Source organism: Rhinopithecus roxellana, chromosome 3, assembly GCF_007565055.1.
Source record: "Rhinopithecus roxellana isolate Shanxi Qingling chromosome 3, ASM756505v1, whole genome shotgun sequence".
In the NCBI taxonomy this organism is placed as follows: Eukaryota; Metazoa; Chordata; class Mammalia; order Primates; family Cercopithecidae; genus Rhinopithecus; species Rhinopithecus roxellana.
The window spans coordinates 103,674,756-103,693,513 of NC_044551.1; the positions used below are offsets into that span (position 1 = coordinate 103,674,756).

At 39.6% G+C, this 18,758-nt stretch overlaps 1 protein-coding gene across 1 annotated transcript in view; it reads right to left on the reverse strand.

Moving 5' to 3' along the window:
- Positions 1-4,046, reverse strand: part of SNCAIP (synuclein alpha interacting protein) — a 147,984-nt gene extending 143,938 nt beyond the window's left edge. Inside the window, exon 1 of the mRNA XM_010369153.2 lies at positions 3,860-4,046. The gene's annotated coding sequence lies outside the window, so the exon portion shown is untranslated. The remainder of the gene's footprint in view (positions 1-3,859) is intronic.
- Positions 4,047-18,758: the final 14,712 nt, after the last annotated feature.

Below are 18,758 nucleotides of genomic sequence, written 5' to 3' on the forward strand. Positions count from 1 at the left end.
AGTGCACTGTGACTTAAACACTAAACAATAGCTAACATTCATAGCCTACTCTGCAGCTTATAAAGTACTTTCACATTCAATTTATCTCTTTTAATCAAACTTTCCGGAACTGAATTTTTCTCCTACCCCCAAATAAATCACTTATTGATTTCTGTATTTCTCACAAAAGCACAATCATTCTTTCTGTCACTTAAGTTTTTTTAAACCTCAGAATGACTTCGACTTTTTGCTTTTACTAACTCCCTATAATCAGTCACCTCATCCTAAATACGGGATCTCCCAGATCGATCCCTTTCCAACTTTCCTGCCTCCATTTTTGTCAAAACCATCAACTTTCAACAACGCCCAGCTCACCCTGCCACCAGCCTCCTGTCTCCAAACCATTCCAACACCACTGTCAGAAGGATATGACTAAAATTTTATTATCATTGTGTCATACTTCCTCTACCTGGGGTTTACAGAAAAAAAATTGCAGGACAATGATTTACTGGACAATTCCTTAACCTAAATCCTGGGCTATTGATAAGTAGGCTCCAATATGCTCTCCTAACATATTATTTTCAGCAGAAAACACCTGCTAGATACATGTATCCTCAAACATGTAGTAGATCACAAAATCTGGCTCTAATTTTTTGCAGCTCCTTCTCATCATAAGTGGACTCTTTCTGTACCCCTTGAATCTGGTGTAACCTTCTGATTTGATATGGCTAATGGGAGAGTAGCTAATGTGATTCAAGGTGAGGCTTTAAAGCTGCTTTTGCATTGCAGGTTGTTCTTTTGCTGCTCTTACAACACTGTTTGATTTGCCATGTAAAGAAGGTGAGGGGACTGAGTGTCGGAGAATGTGAGGTACATATCTCAGCCACTTGTTATGTTACCCTGGCCAACAGTCTGATAACTGCCAGACATATAAGTAAAGCCATTCACAATTATACCACCAGCAGACTGAAAATGTCTGAGGGAACCTAACTAAGAATAGCAGAAGAACCATCTCACTGAGCCCAGCTCAAATTGCTGACCACCAGAATCATGAGCTATAGTAGCAATTTTAAGTAACTGCATTTTGTGGGGATTTGTTATCCAGCAATGAAAAACTGATATAACATCTAAACTAATTTGATCACTCTCTCCTCAGAGATTTTCAATTACTATTTAGCATCTTAGGCACTCAATTATGAAATGTGTTCTTCGATGTTTTGTATCATTTAATTTTCCATGGGTCCTATTTCCCATGAAACGTTCCTTGTGAAAAGACTATGCATTTTATATTGCTCTATTACATATAAGCACAAAGTAAATGCACAATAACTATTTAAGAATCAATTAGTACTTTCCCAGGGCCCAGCTGTCAGTCACATCAATTAAAAATTATTTTAACACATATTTTGATCATTAATTTCAAAAATGTAAAAAACAGCTAAGATGCAAACCATAAAATATAAAATCTAGTTACCTAACCTGTAAAGTCCAAAATCATGCATAGTATATATGATATAAGCAAACAAGTTATTGATTCATTTTCATAAATAACTTCCTGCAAGCGAATCTGCATAGAAATCAAATGGGCGCAAGGAAATAAGTACATAAGGGTAAAAGTTTCACAGAAGCAACTATTTGATTTTCACCAGGATATCATTTTTCTCCCAAGACACATATTTCTCCTATGTGGTTTGCAACTGTAACCTGACAAACTGCCAAAAACAAAGCTTCTATTCTAAGAGTGTTACTGATTCTCTTGTTGCTATTCAATTAGATTTTGCATTTAAAAGAGAAATTCCCTTGTGTTTCCTATAATGATGCACCTGCTCCTTGGGAGATTTCCTCTTTTGACAAGAAATGCCTTACATCTGGCAAGAAAAACAGCTCCAGGCTTTTTCTGATAATATCAAAGATCATTTGTTTGTATTAGATGTTTGTGTGGGTTTCCCTTAAGAGCAGTAAAGTACTGCTACAATTTCTTCCAAAACAATAGCACACAGAGTTTCTTGGCTTGCAGTTCCACTGTACACCTGCACCAGAACAACTGTCTGGAATTAGCAAAGTTGTGACAAAGTAGACAGAGAAATGCATTTGCTTTATTCACTTCCTTTTGGATATCAACAAGTGGTAACAGTCAAATTCATGAATGCAGCATCATTTCAAATCTACTATCTGTAACTTTTCTTCATGAAATGCTTGCTATGGAGAAAATGAAATTTATACTCAAAATTATACCCCTTCTTTTCAAAATCCCATGCTGTATTTTATTTCTAACTGAGATGTCCAAAAGATTCTTAAGAGAAGCACTATCTTTTACTTTCTGATTCCAGACCTGTTAATGCATACATATTTAGTTATGGGTAATCCTCAGTTAATACTCCCTTTCTAGAGAGACTTCCGCTATCAGTACCAAAATACAGCACCTTTCAAATAGTCTTGAGGACTCCTTAAAGGTGTCTCCTTGTACTCTAACCACGCTGAATGTAATTTAACATTGAGATACATCAGAAACAGCCAACAGACTTTCTCTCCCAGATGTGTACACATTAGCATACTGCTTTCCTACACCTTGTTCTTTGCCTTTTAAATTTTCAATATGTACAAATGAAATACAGATTTCAACCCATTCCCAATTGAGATGTCTGCTCCATAAAAGAAAACTAGGTTTTTCCCTTCCTGCAGATTCAGCAACGAAAGTAGTGCTTGAAAATTACGTGTTTAGAGTGACACCTTGGAGAACTGACATACTTTGCACACATGTAATCCTCATAAACCTCCCCAGACAGCCCTTATTTCATTTTGCAAACTGCACCCTGGCCAGGCTCCACGGCACGTGGTGTGTGGCGAGACTGTCCTGCAGCAGTTCCCCCTTCCTCCGGGCTCTTTGATGGGCACTTGTCAGTAACAGCCAAGAGGAATCGGACCCTGCCTCCAGCAAGTGAAAAGGGGCACCGAGAGTAATGCTTCCTTAATTAACTTTCCCAAGGAAAGCAACGTTACCACAGGAAAAAACAACACGTTTCCCCTCCTAGAGGCCCATTGAAAATGAGCAACAATGCTGTTGCCTTTTTGTTTGCTAAGACTTTCTTCGCTGCAAGCAGTAGCGTGTTCCTCAAAGAATGCTAGTATTTCCTGTGGAAACTGTATGGCTGCCAGTAATGGCTCATAATTTTCCCTCTTTTCTTTTCGTAAAAATGAAATAAACAAAATGTGGCCTTTGACAATAGCCAAAATGGGGTTCACCCCACTTACCACCTGCAGATGAAAGTCATCGCCAAGAGAGAAGGCCAAGAGAGAAACAGCCCCCGCTGAAATTGACGCGGACCAGCCCGGGACGCAGGGCAGCTTTAGAGGGAGGCTGACGGAGCCCGGGCTGGACAGGGCAGTCGGGGAGTCCGTGCTGATGAGCGAGGGGCGGCAGCAACACCAGACGTCCCTCTTCTACAGCTATTGCTACCGTTGTTAGTACTGTCGCTATTAGTATTACTTCGCCCCTCCTTACCTCAGCTCTTCCGAGCCGCGGCACTGCCCATCCCTGCCTGCGATACGATCCCGGGTGGCAGCAAGAATAAGAACCACACGAGGCAGGCAAATGAAAAGAACAATCCTTTGGAAACGAGGCGGGGGTTGTTTCCCCCTTTCCCCAGTAAAGCAGCCGCTGCCGCCACCACTGTTACTATAGAGACCTCCCCCTAAACCCTTTCTGAAGAGACGCCTCTGCTGCCCCAAGCAGCCGAGACTCGCGGCACAAAGGGGGCCCCGGGCTTGGGGAGCACGGAGCGACACCCACCGGGGTCGCCGGGTGCAAACTTGGAAAGGCTGAGCCGCCAGCTCCTAGCCCCCCGCCTCCCCGCGGGGTCCGCTTGGGACCTGGACTCACCGGGGGCGCCAGGCGCGCCGGCGGCTCAGGAGCGCGAAGGGACTGACGGACCGACGGACGGACTGCGGCGGCGGGAGCAGAACAGCCTCGGCGGGAGCAGGCGGACGGCGGAGGCGCTGCCGCGGCCCCGCTACGTCACAATGCGGCCCGGCCGCGGGCGCCGCTCCCCGGGCCCCCCAACGGGCGCGCGCGGGCGGGGGCAGCCTGGGCGGCCGCGGCCCGGAACCGGCGCCGGGGTAAGCGGAACGCAGCGCGGGCGCCCGGCCGGGAACGGGGGCGCGGCCACCACTGCCACTGCCGAGACTGCTGGGGCTGCCGCGCCCTCAGGCTGCGCTGCGCCCCTGCGGCCGCCCCCCGGCCAGCGAGCCCCGCTCGGCCTGACTGACAGCGACCCTCCTCGCTGGGCCCCCGGCCCGGCCCACGCCCCTCCCTCGCCGCTTCCTCGCCCGGGATCCCCCGGCCTGCCCGCTGGCTCCTGTCCACGAACCTGCTCTTTCTTTACCTTTCGCTCTTTTTACCTCGACTGCCGTTGCTTTTCCCCAACTGGGGCTCTCCTCTCCTCCCCGCCTACTTTTTGTCCCCGCTTCCCACTTTTCTCCTCCTGCCCCCCCTTCCTTGCTTCGCGGCCTCTCCCCCTGGAAATCGCCCCCTCACCGTGATCCAAGCGTCAACCGCTGCCATCTCATTGGTCCCCAGACCATTCCAGGGTTCCAGCATAAACCGGGAGAAGAGACTCAGGAAGGCGGGGAACGGAAGGTGGGCATGGCCCTGGGAAACTCATGTCTGAGAAGCCTTTTGGCAGAGTATTTTGCGTTGGCACGGAGTCGTCACCCCCACCCCTCTCCCCGAAGCTCGCCCACCCCTGAGGACGTGGCCAAGGAGAGGAGGGCAAGGGTGGCTTTGCCTGCCTGGAATGTTCTGTGCTCAAGTGTGGGTGGATGGAGAAGATGTTGGGCTGAAATAAAGACTTTTTAATTCAACGACGTTTCAATGTACCAATGGCCCCACAGTAACATTAACTTTACTTTTATTGTAGCTTAACTGTTGAGGGGTTGGGGGTGGGAGGCTGCTGGATGAGGAGTCAGCAATGCCTGCAGTGGTGACTACTTCTTTCCTTGTTTCCGAAATGAAATCAGGGGTTGTGGAAGCATTTATGGTAACCTTGGCTCACGACTGTCTCGCTGTTGCCCTCTGGAAAGCTTTAAATGATCTTTGAGAAATCTCTTTCCCAGGCGAGATGACTAGGAGAAGTTCACTCAGCAAAGCCATTGAGGACCACACTTTTGTTCCAGGGTACGACTGCTTGCCTGATGCTGCCCCAGAGAAAAGCGTGAGGAAGTAAGTCTTGGTCAGTTTGGAGGCATCCTCATTCCCTTGCCAGTTCCAGAGGACAAGAGCAGTGCCAAGATCCTAGGACACCCGGCCAAGATCCTAGGACACCCGGCACTATCTGGGTAGTGGCAATGGAGATGTGTGATCTTGTTACAACAAAAAAGGAAGGCTCTGGTTGTTTAAAGCTGGGGTTTCCTGAATAACTAGCCTAAGACTGCCTTCAGTCTTTGTGGAGTCCACAGGCTGCGCTGTACTAGGAGGGCATAGGCAGAGTAATGCTTGCCCTGGACCTGTTCGGACCAGGACCATCGTCACTGAAATGAGGACTACCTTGAATGCCAGCGGAAGACATTTCACATGTGTCTAATTCCATTTCCTACTGAAACCTAAATGTCTTTCTTGGCTTTTGACATAAACAGCCAAGATCATGTCCCGTGGTGTTGTAATTTGTTTATTGTAATTTATCGTGTGTAAGACTTAAGTACATACATGGAAAGTGGCTCCACAATTTTAAAAATACACATTATCCCCCAGTAGAAAATATAAAATTGGATGACATCATGTGGCACTAAAAATACTTGAAAATATTGGGTTTAATTTGTTCACATCTGGTTAAAATAAAACTGCCTCTTTTTTTTTTTTTTTTTTTGCCTAGTGTAAGTTTTGAGAAAAGCACATCTTGCTTTCATCCAGTAGATATGGATGGGATTGGTGTCACCCTTGACATGATCTACAGAGAACATACTTCATTTCCATTCTCTTAAATATTTTGACACCCTGTTTTTGAAAATCATTTTAATTTATTGAAGGAATCATTTATTGAAGAATTGTAAATGGTCATCTCCTTCCAACTGTCCTAAATATTCATTAGCTCTGGTCGAGCCAGGTGTTAATTCAGTATAAATGATTCAACAACAAGGGGCCTGATACTGCCATATGTACAGAAAGTGGGTTGTCCTGGGAAATAAAGTGTTTTTTGTTTTTTTGTTTTTTTTTTGGTTTTTTTGCATAGCCACGGGAATAGCATGTCACAGTGTAAAAGCAATCTTTTGACTTGTTGTTTCGGATATTTTCCTCTATTTTTTATAGTTCTTTTGTTATTTTTTTTTTTTGGTTTCTAACATGTTTTTGATTACATATTTAGCATTGTTTCCATGTGATTGTTTTTACAGTGTGATTTAAATCTAGGCTTATATGCACTTTCCCACATAGGCTGTGTGTTTACTTTCCTTTGGACTGTTTATTGGTTTGCTTCTCCTGTGCATACCCTTGCCAAATTCAAACTACAAATTGATATACCAAAGTGTGGAAGTAGTCCTTATGTTGCTTCTTACTGACAAACAGTTTCGGGCATTCAGTTTTCTAATCAAGCAGCTGCCTCTATGGGCTAGTTATTCCCTAGACGTGGCTTAGCAGCAGCACAGCCACTGACTCATTTACCATTTTTTAGGATGCCCCACCCATGCCTGCCACAGCACAGGGTGTACTCTTTTTAAAGCAGTTAGCATACTTCTGTTTCTTGTCTGTTTCTTATCCCCTTCTATTCAATTGTCAGTTCCCATCATGATGACAGGGTGTACATATTACTCATATTTGGATCCTTAACACTGAACACATTTTTATACTCAAGAGTTAGCTACTGAAAATAATTAGTACAAAAATGCATTTCACTCTGTATATCATCTGCCAAAGAGCTGCCAGTAATTTGTTCATTTAATTATTACAATTAAACATCTGTCTCCTCTATCCTTTTACCCAATTTCTATAAATATATCTTTATTGTGCTACAGAAATTGGATAAAACTACCATAACACTATTGATGATCAAATAGAAAAAAATCTTCCTTATTTTTTCTATTTTTAAAGTGTAGATTTGACTTAACCATCCAAATCTGTGGTAAAAGCTCAGATTTTTTTATTCTCATCGATGAGTCTGGGTCATTCTGATTCTGTTTGGGAACTGTAATTGGTCAGGTCAGGCTGCTCTTTTATTCTGGAGTTGAGTTTTATTTGCTTGGCTCCCACTGTATATATGTAATTATAAGCTATTTATATCAAGAATCAGACTAAATATTTATGCAAATTTGATTATATCCATCAGGATAGGTTAGGTTGTGCTGCAGTAACAATCCCATAGGAACAACCCCAAACTTCCATAGATTAATAAAAACGTATTCCTTGCTCTCACTGTACAACAGTTGCCCATGGGCTGCATCTTTGCTTCATGTCTTTCTCACTTTAAGACTCCAGCCCAAGCCAGGTATAATGGTCCATGCCTGCAGTCTCAGCACTTTGAGAGGCCAAGGCAGGAGGAAACCCTGAAGCCTGGATTTTGAGGTTACAGTGAGCTATGATTCCTCTACTATACTCCAGCTTATGAGACAGGGTGAGACCTCATCCACCCACCGCCTCAAAAAAAAAAAAAAAAAAAAAAAAAAAAAAAAAGACTGCAGCCCCATGCAGGAGCCACTAACAACAATATTGCTGGTAATTCTAGATAGAGAAATACATCCCTCGAGTATTTTATACTAGGAATTAAATGCTTCGGCTCAGAAGTTACACAAATCACTTCTGCTCATAGCTCATTGGCCTGAACTAATTGTGTGGCTCCACCAAATCACAAGAGGACAAAGAAGTGAAATTCTTACAATATTAGAATAATCCTAGAATATTTGGTAAAAATTAGAGTATTTGGTAAATAATCCTTAGAATATTTGGTAAATAATAATATGAGGAAATATGAACATATTACACTTCACTGTAGATATTATAAAACATGAGAAAATTCTCTGGGTATTTTACATAAAAGCCAGAGAGCTTAAGTATAAATATGGATGCTGAAGAGAAGTATAAATTCTATAGTAGTTTTAATTTCTGAAATAACTGCAGAAAAAAAAAGAGTAAAGAATTGTGGACTTCGATAAAGAATGATTAGGAACCCAGTTTTTGAACATTTTTGAGTTTTGCAAGTAAAGAAATCATTATAGAAAAACATGGAGTTACCTAGTTTTCTAGCAGGTTTTAGGTCACACTCACATTTTCTCTCCACCTCCTTTTCCCTGAATATGCCTTCCTTATCTTTTTCTTTAGGCCAGAGCACATCTTTTTTGCCATGTATGTCCTTATGTGCTCGAGCTGGGTGTGACTAACAATTTGATATTCCTCACCTGATCTGTTTTATGTGATCACTTTTCACTTTTTTTTTTCTTTTTTTTTTCTTTTTTTTATTATACTTTAAGTTCTAGGGTACATGTGCATAACGTGGCAGGTTTGTTACATATGTATATTTGTGCCATGTTGGTGTGCTGCACCCATCAACTCGTCAGCACCCATCAATTCATCATTTATATCATGTATAACTCCCCAATGCAATCCCTTCCCCCTCCCCCTTCCCCATGATAGGCCCCAGTGTGTGATGTTCCCCTTCCCGAGTCCAAGTGATCTCATTGTTCAGTTCCCACCTATGAGTGAGAACATTCGGTGTTTGGTTTTCTCTTCTTGTGATAGTTTGCTAAAAAGTTATTTTCCTTCAGTATTTCTTTTTTTCTCTCTTCTTGGGCCAAGTGTTAGTATTCTGCATCTTCTTAGCACCTCTGATAGTTATAATGGGGAGGGAGATGAAATCCAAATCCAGAAGTTTAACTGCTTATAATATAGCAGCTTTAATAAAAGATTTAGTGTAGAAGAAATCTTATGGATTGTTAATCGGATTCCCTGAGATTATCCTGGGATTCCAATTAATCCTATTACTCTGTTTTACCCATTCCTACACATCATTCATCGGCAGCTTTGTTGTTGGTATTTTAAATAGAAACTATTAGACGTGTGCAAAAACACAATCAGATAAATGAGTGTCTTGCCATGTGTTATGAGGCATTTTGAGGCAAATATATAGAGAGATTATCCACAAGGGACTAATGCGTTTTCTGGAAATCATGTGATTTGGGGGCTACGATCTTTCTGCTGTGCTTATCTTCCATAATGAGTTACCATCAGAGAGCACAGTCAATCTGTGTAGCAGCTAGAATATAGACAGGAACTATGAATTTCAAACTCCATTCAGGCAGGCAATGTATAGACTTCATGACTGGATTGAACTATTACTTTAACCCAACAGCTGGGATTTGGCAGGTTAGCACTGAGGCTGACTTGGGCTCACTCTCCACCTAAGCCTTGAGGGACTCTTTGCCTGTCCTCACTCAGCTTCATCTGTAAACCTTCAATTTTGATTTAAAAGTGGTATTTCTACAGCTACCTGAGCCCCACTGGACTGGTTGTTTTTCTCAGTGATTCTATCCACATTGTCTTCAACAGGTTGCTTTTTCTTGGATACTTTTACTGAAAAGCCTTTACCCTCCCAAGGTGGTCAAATTCAGGTGTATTTGAATGACTCCCCTTGGGTCACATCACATCTCCCTGTCTGTCCACTGTTGCCCCTGGTCTGAGTCAGGTTTTCAGTGACAATGGTGAAATCTACCTGAGCCTGGTGCTTCCAGAAAACAGTGATGATTGAAAAATCCTTCAGCTTTTTAGTGTTCCAGGAAATGGCTCACCACAAAGAGCCACCCTTGCCCATGTGACTTAAATAAAACTCACAGCCCACTCTTTCTCACGACCCCCATAAGATTCACAGATGACTCCTTTGTTTACCTAGGACAAGGCCAAACACAGACTTTCCCCCTTTTGCCTGGATCTGCTGATAAGACCAGACACAGGCGCTTCAACTTCCCATTCTCTATCTTATGAATGATTAGCTGAGATTAAAACTGTTTGTCCCTCTGAAACTTGCTAGACACAGACATAAACATTTCCTCTTCAGCTAACTGACCTAGACTTCCCCTGACTGCAAAACCACCCAAACAATAAATCATCCTACCTGTAACTTGTCTATTCTTCCCTATAAAAGTCTAAGGGAAAATAAACCTACAGAAACATCTTGATATTCAGATTTAGGGTGTTCTTCTATTATAAGGGCACAAATAAAATCAATGTTCTCTGGTTCTCTTCTTTGACAGTATCATTTCCCCCTTTGTATTCTACTGTGTGTTTTTTTTTTTTCATTTTCATTAATAACTAGTTTAGTCACTAATGTAAATTGATATCATGGATCTGTTATTTAACCAAAAAGTGGTTATTTTAATAACTGAGGAGTATTTAAAACCCTACAAATTGTACAGACTTATTCAATTTTTTCTTAGGTTTGTTTTCTCTATTGGTGAAATAAATAGCCCTCCTACATCAGAGTGTTCATCCTGGGGATAAATGAATATGCCATACCCTTGCTGAATGGGCACCACATTTATTTTCATAACATGACATATGTGTATAGCAAAATCTTAGTTATTACATATGCAGGCAAGTCCTCTAGTGGATGCTATACCATAGAATTACTATACAAAGTCTTCCAAATTAGTAATTTGCCTACTGGGTTATACTATTTTCCAACTTGGGCAATAGGAAAGATAAATATTTTCTATGATGCAGGCCTAGAATGGGTGCTTTCAACAACTGTTGTATCTCACAGATTAAAGACTATGTAAGGCGAGGGGGAGAAGGGGATGAGAGAGATCTATAGGGAGAGGCACCTATACTTTCCCTCCCAGAATGACTCCCTGATTATAGGCCAACATGCACAAAACCAAACATCATCTGGGGTAGTCTGACCTTGATTGGGGATTTCCAGTTTCAGGAAAAAAAAAAATGAGAAAGTTCACTTAAGACTGAAAAATTGGGAAATCTTATGAAATTTATATTCTGTAAACATGGAGTACTCTCAGGCAAGGACAGACTTAGACACTAGAGATTTCACACGTGTGCAAAAACACAGATTAAATCTCTAACTGAAGGTTTTGGTATTTGAATAAATTTGATTAGGTTGTTTAAAAAGGAATGCAGGTCAGCCGAGTGTGGTTAAATGATTTGAAGAGGAATGCAGGTCAACCTCCGAACATCATGCCACATGCATGTGGACCTGACATGGTTGCAGACTATAAAACCAATGAAAATACATTCCATTGATTACTTATCAATTGTAACAGCATTATATTTGTAATTGCTTCTGGTCCTAGAGGTAGCTATTAAGTCTCCTTTCTTCATTTAGATAATAATTGTACTATAGCATATAATCTGTGCTTTAATATGACTATGATATAAATCCACTGATACAGTTGGATTCGGAGTTTCTGTTGTCTTTATAATACAAGTAATTTATCATTTTACTTGTCTATTCTAACTTGAGAGTAAGGACATGCATTTGGAAACAATTAGATTGGTTTATGGATGATGCACATGGCTATGAAATGGAAAAAGAGGATTTCGATCCAATGGGGATTAAAGCTATAACTGACTTTAGTCTCTGGCTTTATCTTTAAGCAGCTTTTAGTGAGTTAATAGGACAGAAATTTGTTCCCCTTGGATAAGCCCCACAAAGACGCTAGAATCGTTACGTCTAAGTAGCAGCAGAAAGCTGTCAGTGAATGGAATGCTTAAGTAATTATGATCACCACTGTTCCAAACCAGAATAAATCCTAATTCCAAACAACTTTTGGGAAGAAAGACTAGTTCTGAAAATGAAGTAAGGTTTTCAGTCTTCTTAGATATGACTATCTTGTGAATTTTACTTTCTTCCTCAAATGTGTAGCTTCTAGTACCAAATTCCCCGGACTGGGGACATATGGTCATCTTTAGAAAAAAACAAGGAGAAAAATGCTAACCACATATTGAGCTAGATGGAAAAAAAAAAAAAAAAAAAAGCTGATGGCTGATTTAAAAAAAAAAAAAGTTCCTTGTAAATCATGGGGAATTTTTTAAAGGTGGTTTGTAGGAACAGAAAAGAAAGTAATTATTGATGGAATAAATGCTTTTAAATTCAAAGTCCAGTGTAACCCTATAGTATAGAGGATTTAAGGATATTAACCCAAGGTTCAGGCTGCATGGGTTTAAACCCCAGCTTTACTGATTTTATCTTTAGAGTTATTATTTATTTATTAAGACAGAGTCTTACTCTGTTGTCCTGGCTGGAGTACAGTGGCATGATCTCAGCTCACTGCAACCTCTGCCCCCTGGGTTCAAGTGATTCTCATGCCTCAGCCTTTTAAGTAGCTAGGATTACAGGCGTGCGCCACCATGCCCAGCTAATTTTTATATTTTTAGTAGAGACAGGGTTTTGCTATGTTGGCCAGACTGGTCTCAAACTCCTGGCCTCAAGTGATCCACCCGCCTCAGCCTCCCAAAGTTCTGGGATTACAGATGTGAGCCACTACGCTTGGCCCTATTTTATTTTCAACATTATTTGATGTGACCAGGCCTTAGTTCCCTCAGCTACAACATGGGATGCTAATAGTCTCTGCTTCAAAAGGCTATGAAACTTAAATAAGCTAATTTTTTAAAAAAATTTACAGTTAAACATACTAAGATAATTACTGTTTGTTAAATAAGTAAACACTATAATGCCTATGGAGTATGGGTGAATCCATTTGAAATATGGACCCTGAAGTTGAGTGCTGGCGAGTTGGCTATAAATATCTTTATTTCTTCACTTGTATCATGGCATTAAATAGAACTTGAATTATTTGCTCTTTAAGCCACAATAATAGTACATCTTATATTCTTATATGGTAAGTGTAGAGTTTTCCACAACCTTGCTTTTATTATAGTCACAGTATGTGAAATATTATTTGGAAAACCTTTTAGTTCATGTTTAAGTATTGCCATTGGTTCTCTGGCAATTTAAGACATTTAATATTTAGATCTTCTCATTTGATACTAAACTTTGGTTTGTAAACAGCATTAACATTCTACCCAGACCGCCAAAGATGATTTGACTCATAACTCAAGAACAGACATAGAAGAAGAATTTTCAAAAATGAAACATCTGTAATGAGAGGAGTGTCATTAGCATTTTAAACTCTGGACCGATTTTAATAAGATTTTGATATGTTTGTCATTAATTTGTTATCAATGGAAAAATACAGTTCTTGAAATAATATAAAGTACTTTTCCATGCATTTATTCAGCAAGTACTCTTGGGCACCTGCTATGTACTGGGCACTGTGATAATTGTTTAGACTGTGTTGAGGTGAACAGAACAGGCACAACAGAATGCCCTTATGGACAGTCAATAAACATGTGTATTTCCTTGTTGCTAAGTGCTATGAAGACAAAAAACAGATAGCTGTGGCAGAAAATAAAGAGAGGATCTAATACAGCCTTGGGCAGTTAGGGAAGACTGCTGAGTTTTGAAGAACCAGAAGAAGTTAATGATGTGAATAGTGAATAGAGGAATGCTCCAGGTAGGGGAGGCAGATTGTACTGCTGAATGTCCATCCAACCACCACCCAGAAGTCAAAAAGGTGTGCAGAGTGTTTCCCAAATTAATTAAGTGATTAAGGCGGCTGTAATGAGGCTTATGTGCAAAGTATCCCTTGGACTGGCACACATGCATACAGAAACGAAAACAATCACCACCACCACCATTAACCATAGATGCAGAAAACACAAGTGGAAATGTTGACATATTAAAGTGCCTGCAAAGCCTTGGTGTGATCAATGTCACCACATACTAGTCATCCCTAGAAAGCAGGTCTTAAGAGAAAGTAGAAACTCCTAGGGCATCCTCTGACATGAGGATCAGTCACTGCTATTAGAAATGTGTAGCCAAGTTAAAAAGGAGATTAATTGTTCCAAAACCTTGGAGAATTGAGACTAGAACATAAAATAAATGTGAGAGTAAGTCAGGTGGAGCAGAAATCATGAAGGTGATGAAAAGTCTATGAGGATCATAAATAACCAGGTAGATACTTTCTTTAAAATGTCATTATCTAATATAGAATTTAACTTAAGAATTACGAGCTGTACATTTTGAGCACTTCTCCTCACCTCTAACTTTCCACGTTTTCTAAAATCTGTTGTGACTTTGGAAATGACTTTTAGTAGCTAGATTGACTAGGGGAAAATAACTTGGAATCTTGGTACAGATTTGAGGAAACAAGGATTTTTGAAAAAAACAATTTTATGTTCACAGTATCCTAAACTACTCAGAACTAGGTAGTGTTATATAAAAGGACCATATGTTCACAGTGGATAATTTAAATAGAGCCTACAGAGTCCTTCTAGTCCTTCTATGGCACTGTTTAATACAGTAGCCATATGTAGTCATAGAACATTTGGAATATAGCTAGTCCGAATTCAGACGTGTCATGAAGGTAATAAAAACACTGGATTTCAAAGTCTGTCTTTGAAATAAAGTATTCTAAAATAAAAATTCACCAGTAATTTTTAATTTAAAAATATTCAGCTACTAGAAACTTTAAAATCACATATTTCAGTTATGTAGTATTTCTATTGGACTGTTCTGTTCTTGGGAAGGTGAAAAATCATCCCCATTGAACCTGCTCCCTAAACATCCATCCCAAACCATTCCATCAAAACAGATGGCAGTATTGTCGAAAGGGGGAAAACAGGTGGCTAACTAGCTACAGGTTTACATGAATGGTAACAGATGAATATGACAGTTACACAGTATGGGAAAAATTGATGTTTGGTAGAAAACTCATCAATAAATGCTAGAAGGAATTTACTGATGTGCTCTGTAGATGTTCCAAAAGAAGGAAACTGGGAATGTTAAAAAACAAAACAAAACACTATTTTATCCTTGTGCTCAGTGGCTGAGGGGCTGCATTCAGGTCCATTGTGCTTCTTCAAACAGAAGGAGAGCCTGCATGATTCTCTAACCCTATACCTAACATATCTTTTTCTTCCTCTCTCTAAAATGATTTAATAATCAGGAAATAAGCCTCTACAGTCAGTGTGTTAAGAATCCAGTGTGCATTCTGCAAATTGCATAAAAATAGTCTAACTCCAAGTAGACTATGCAACAGATGTTGATGATACTTAAAATGAGCTGAAGACAGAGAAGAACTATTGTATCTTTATTCTTGGCTGAAAGAAAAATCTTTTCCCTTTAAAAGATCTACATAAATGTATGCCCTTAGCAAACTGGCTAATATGTCAGGCTTCAAAGTGACTAGACTGTACACTTACTGTTTTACTAATCCTCTGGCTTCCCCTGTTTTGAGATAGTTACAGAAAAGTCCATTTTGGAATATTTCCCCTTGGCTTTAACACTTGGCAGAGGAGTCCACTGTCCTCTGCTCTTCCTCGCATTAGTTATAAAGCTGTTTGTCATCTCTAGTATCCGGAACACCTGCTTTTTAAAGGGCTGCTGGCTCAGGAAAAAGAACATAAGTTATTTTTATGCAATAACTCACCAGCTCAAGACTTTCAAAAACTGTATCTGAAACACTGTATTTTTTCCCTTGTAATCAAATAAGGTGTTTTAAAAATCAAAATTTTTCATTTTACCCTAATTTCCTTTTAAGATAAATCACCGAAAGGCAAATGACAGGCCAGTTGGACAAACCAGAGAAATAGAGCAAACTTTTTGCTCATAACAGGATACACAGGTAAGAAAACCAAAAGCAACCATATCTTCTAATCCAGTTAGAAATATTTAGAAGAAAGTATAGAAGCCTTGGGCAGGAAAACTTTCAAACATTTAGGAAGCCCAAGAAAATGAAGGTGGCTCTGTTACTTCTTTATATGAAATATGACACTTTATATTCTATGTTGTTTTTGCCTGCTTAGCAGACCTTCTTTTTTCTTGTAGGAGCTGTTACTTTATCTTCTGAGAACCCTTCTTTCCCCCACATTGATAAATTGGTTGAACATTTGCCTCCCTCACTATAGGGATGGACACATGACCATGACTAGCCAATCAGGGTCTCACATCCTCTTGGCCATAAAGATTGCACAGGGACAGAGGATTGGTTAGACCTATTTAAAAAGAGGCAGTCTTTCTTGTTCTCTTAGTTTTGTTAGCTCAGATGGTGATGTAAGCCTAAGGAAGCCATAGTTGCCATCTTTGCTACCCTGAAGGAACACCCTGGTTGAGAATGAAAGCAATCGAGACAAAAGCAGCAATGAGAGGTAGAAAAATGAAGAAAGAAAGAAAAGAAAGAAAGAAAGAAAGAAAGAAAGAAAGAAAGAAAGAAAGAAAGAAAGAGAAAGAAAGAAAGAAAGAAAGAAAGAGAAAGAAAGAAAGAAAGAAAGAAAGAAAGAAAGAAAGAAAGAAAGAAAGAAAGAAAGAAAGAAAGAAAGAAAGAAAGAAAATCTTGATGAAAAAATTTAACCCAACTTCCCTTTTATGGCATAAGCTTGTCTGAGTTGGGTTTCTGTCTCTTGTAAGCAAAAGATTTACGAATAATACACAGTTTTAGCACAAATAAAAATATAAAAATTAGGTAATAAAAGAGAAAGAAATGAGGGAAGAAAAAAAAGAAGAAAAAGGACCTCCCCAAATGGAGAACAAAAATAAGAAAAGTAGAAATAATTCAACATTTTCTCTTTCTTTCTGTGTGCTATCAGAAACCACACACATGCCAGACACACACATTGGCATTCTAAAGAGAAAATATAGATCTTAAGTTATCCAATAGAATTGAACACAGACTGAGCAAGTACAATAAAATTAACTACCCCGGCAATTCAAGTGATTTGGCCACAAAAATACAGTTTTGAACCATACTTCTCAGCTCTTCCCATATTGTTTTTTTCTATTTTACCATTTTCCCCTTTTTAAAGAAGAAATTAATTGGCTATTTTAAAAAATTAATAAATGAATTTATGCTCATTTCAAAACATGTAAGTAGCAAAGAGTATATTCAGTAAGAAATAAAATCCAGATCTCACTCTTTTCAAACCTATTCCTCAAGTGCATCCTCAAGTGTACTCTTTCAGATTCTTTTCCTCTCATATATCAAAAAAATTTCTTTTTTAACAAAAAAAGGGAATCAAAATATATATATTTTTCTCAATTTAATTCTTTTTTGAAAAATTAAAAAAAAATTTTGAGGCAGAGTCTCAATGTGTTGCCCAGACTGGAGTGTAGTGGTGTGCTCACAGCTCATTATAGCCTCAACCTTTCTGGGCTCAGCTGATCCTCCTGCCTCCTCAGCCTATCACGCGGCTGGGTTTACTGGTGTGTGCCACTATGGCCGGCTAATTTTTTTTGTATTTTTTGTAGAGATAGGGTTTCACCATGTTGTCCAGGCTGGTTTCGAACTCCTGAACTCAAGCCATTTGCCCGCCTTGGCCTCCCAAAGCAGTGGGAATATAGTCATGAGCCACTGCACCTGGCCAAACTCTTTTAATTTTTAATGATTTAAGGCATTTTATGAAATCTTTTCATAATTTATAAATTTATAAATCCACCTCATTTTGCCTAATGCCTGATTAATATTTCAGTGTATTGATGGGCTTTAGTTGGTCTCTAGTTTTTGAGTTTTTTTTTTTTTTTGCTTTTGCTATTAGTCCCAGTGATATATTAATAATAGTAATACACAACTTTGAATATATTCTTAAACGCTTTTCTTTTTAAAAATTATGATTACTTGAATTATTGTTGCAGCAGTTCTTTAATTGCAAACTACGAACTAATGATCTAAGGACAAGGGCCAATGAAAACCTTCACCCTGCACAGTTCCTTGTGTACACTGGGTCTGTTGAAATTGGCAGCAGCCAGTGAGGTATGATTTGACATGTGACATGAGAAGAAACATCAACATAAATTATCTGATCCAGGATCGGTGAGTTCTATACCCACAGTCACACGTGCACAGCCTTTCCTGGTGCTCATGTGTAACATTCAAATCATGCTCCAGGCTTACAGATCTTGGCAGATGACTGACCTCTTAACCTACCTCTCTGCTGTTTTCATTGTCAGCTGCTGTCAATTACCACACAAGACAGTTAGTAAACCATTCTTCACCTTCAGGTAGATGTCTATTGTCCATTTGTCTAAATCAAGAGGTTACAAGTACCTCTAATTCTGAATTCTGAGGGGGCATTTGAGTCCTGGCAGGATTGACAATACAATTGCTACTCTTTAGTCAGTCTGGTGGACAGGATTCATTTATTTTATCTTCTTTGAATTCCTTCCCGAGGAAACTTCATGAGTTTTCAAACAGTTGAGTTTTTCCTTTTTTGCTTTTGTATCATTATTAATCCTGCAGGCTATTTGGGGGGTTGCATAGTGGGTGGTATATGAAACATAAGTTACTGAAGCCTGACCCAATTACCTTTAATATTTTCCTTTACCTTCTTCAGGCAAGAAAATTTGGAAAAACAATCTTTTCTTGTGGTGGTTTGTCACCTGGCTTAATTTTCTTTATGCTGGCATTTTTATGGCGGAAAGCAGTGAGATAAAATGTGCTGACTGATGTGTAGCACTTCTCCCTCTCCTTGTTTGTCCAGATAACCTGACTGTTACAGGATGTGCAGGTGACTGGCCTGTGACCCCAGAGAGACAGCAGAGATCACTTTCATTTCTGGTTTATTGTTTTCTTCAGTTCTACTGAAAGTAAGAAAATAACATGAGAATTCTGTAATGGAATCTCCAAATGTGGCAGATTATTAGCTCAAAAATCAGTGGCCAATTAAAATCACAAGCCTTCTTTGTTAACAAGGAAGATAAATTCCTGATGTCAGATTCCTGTGCAACACTGACATT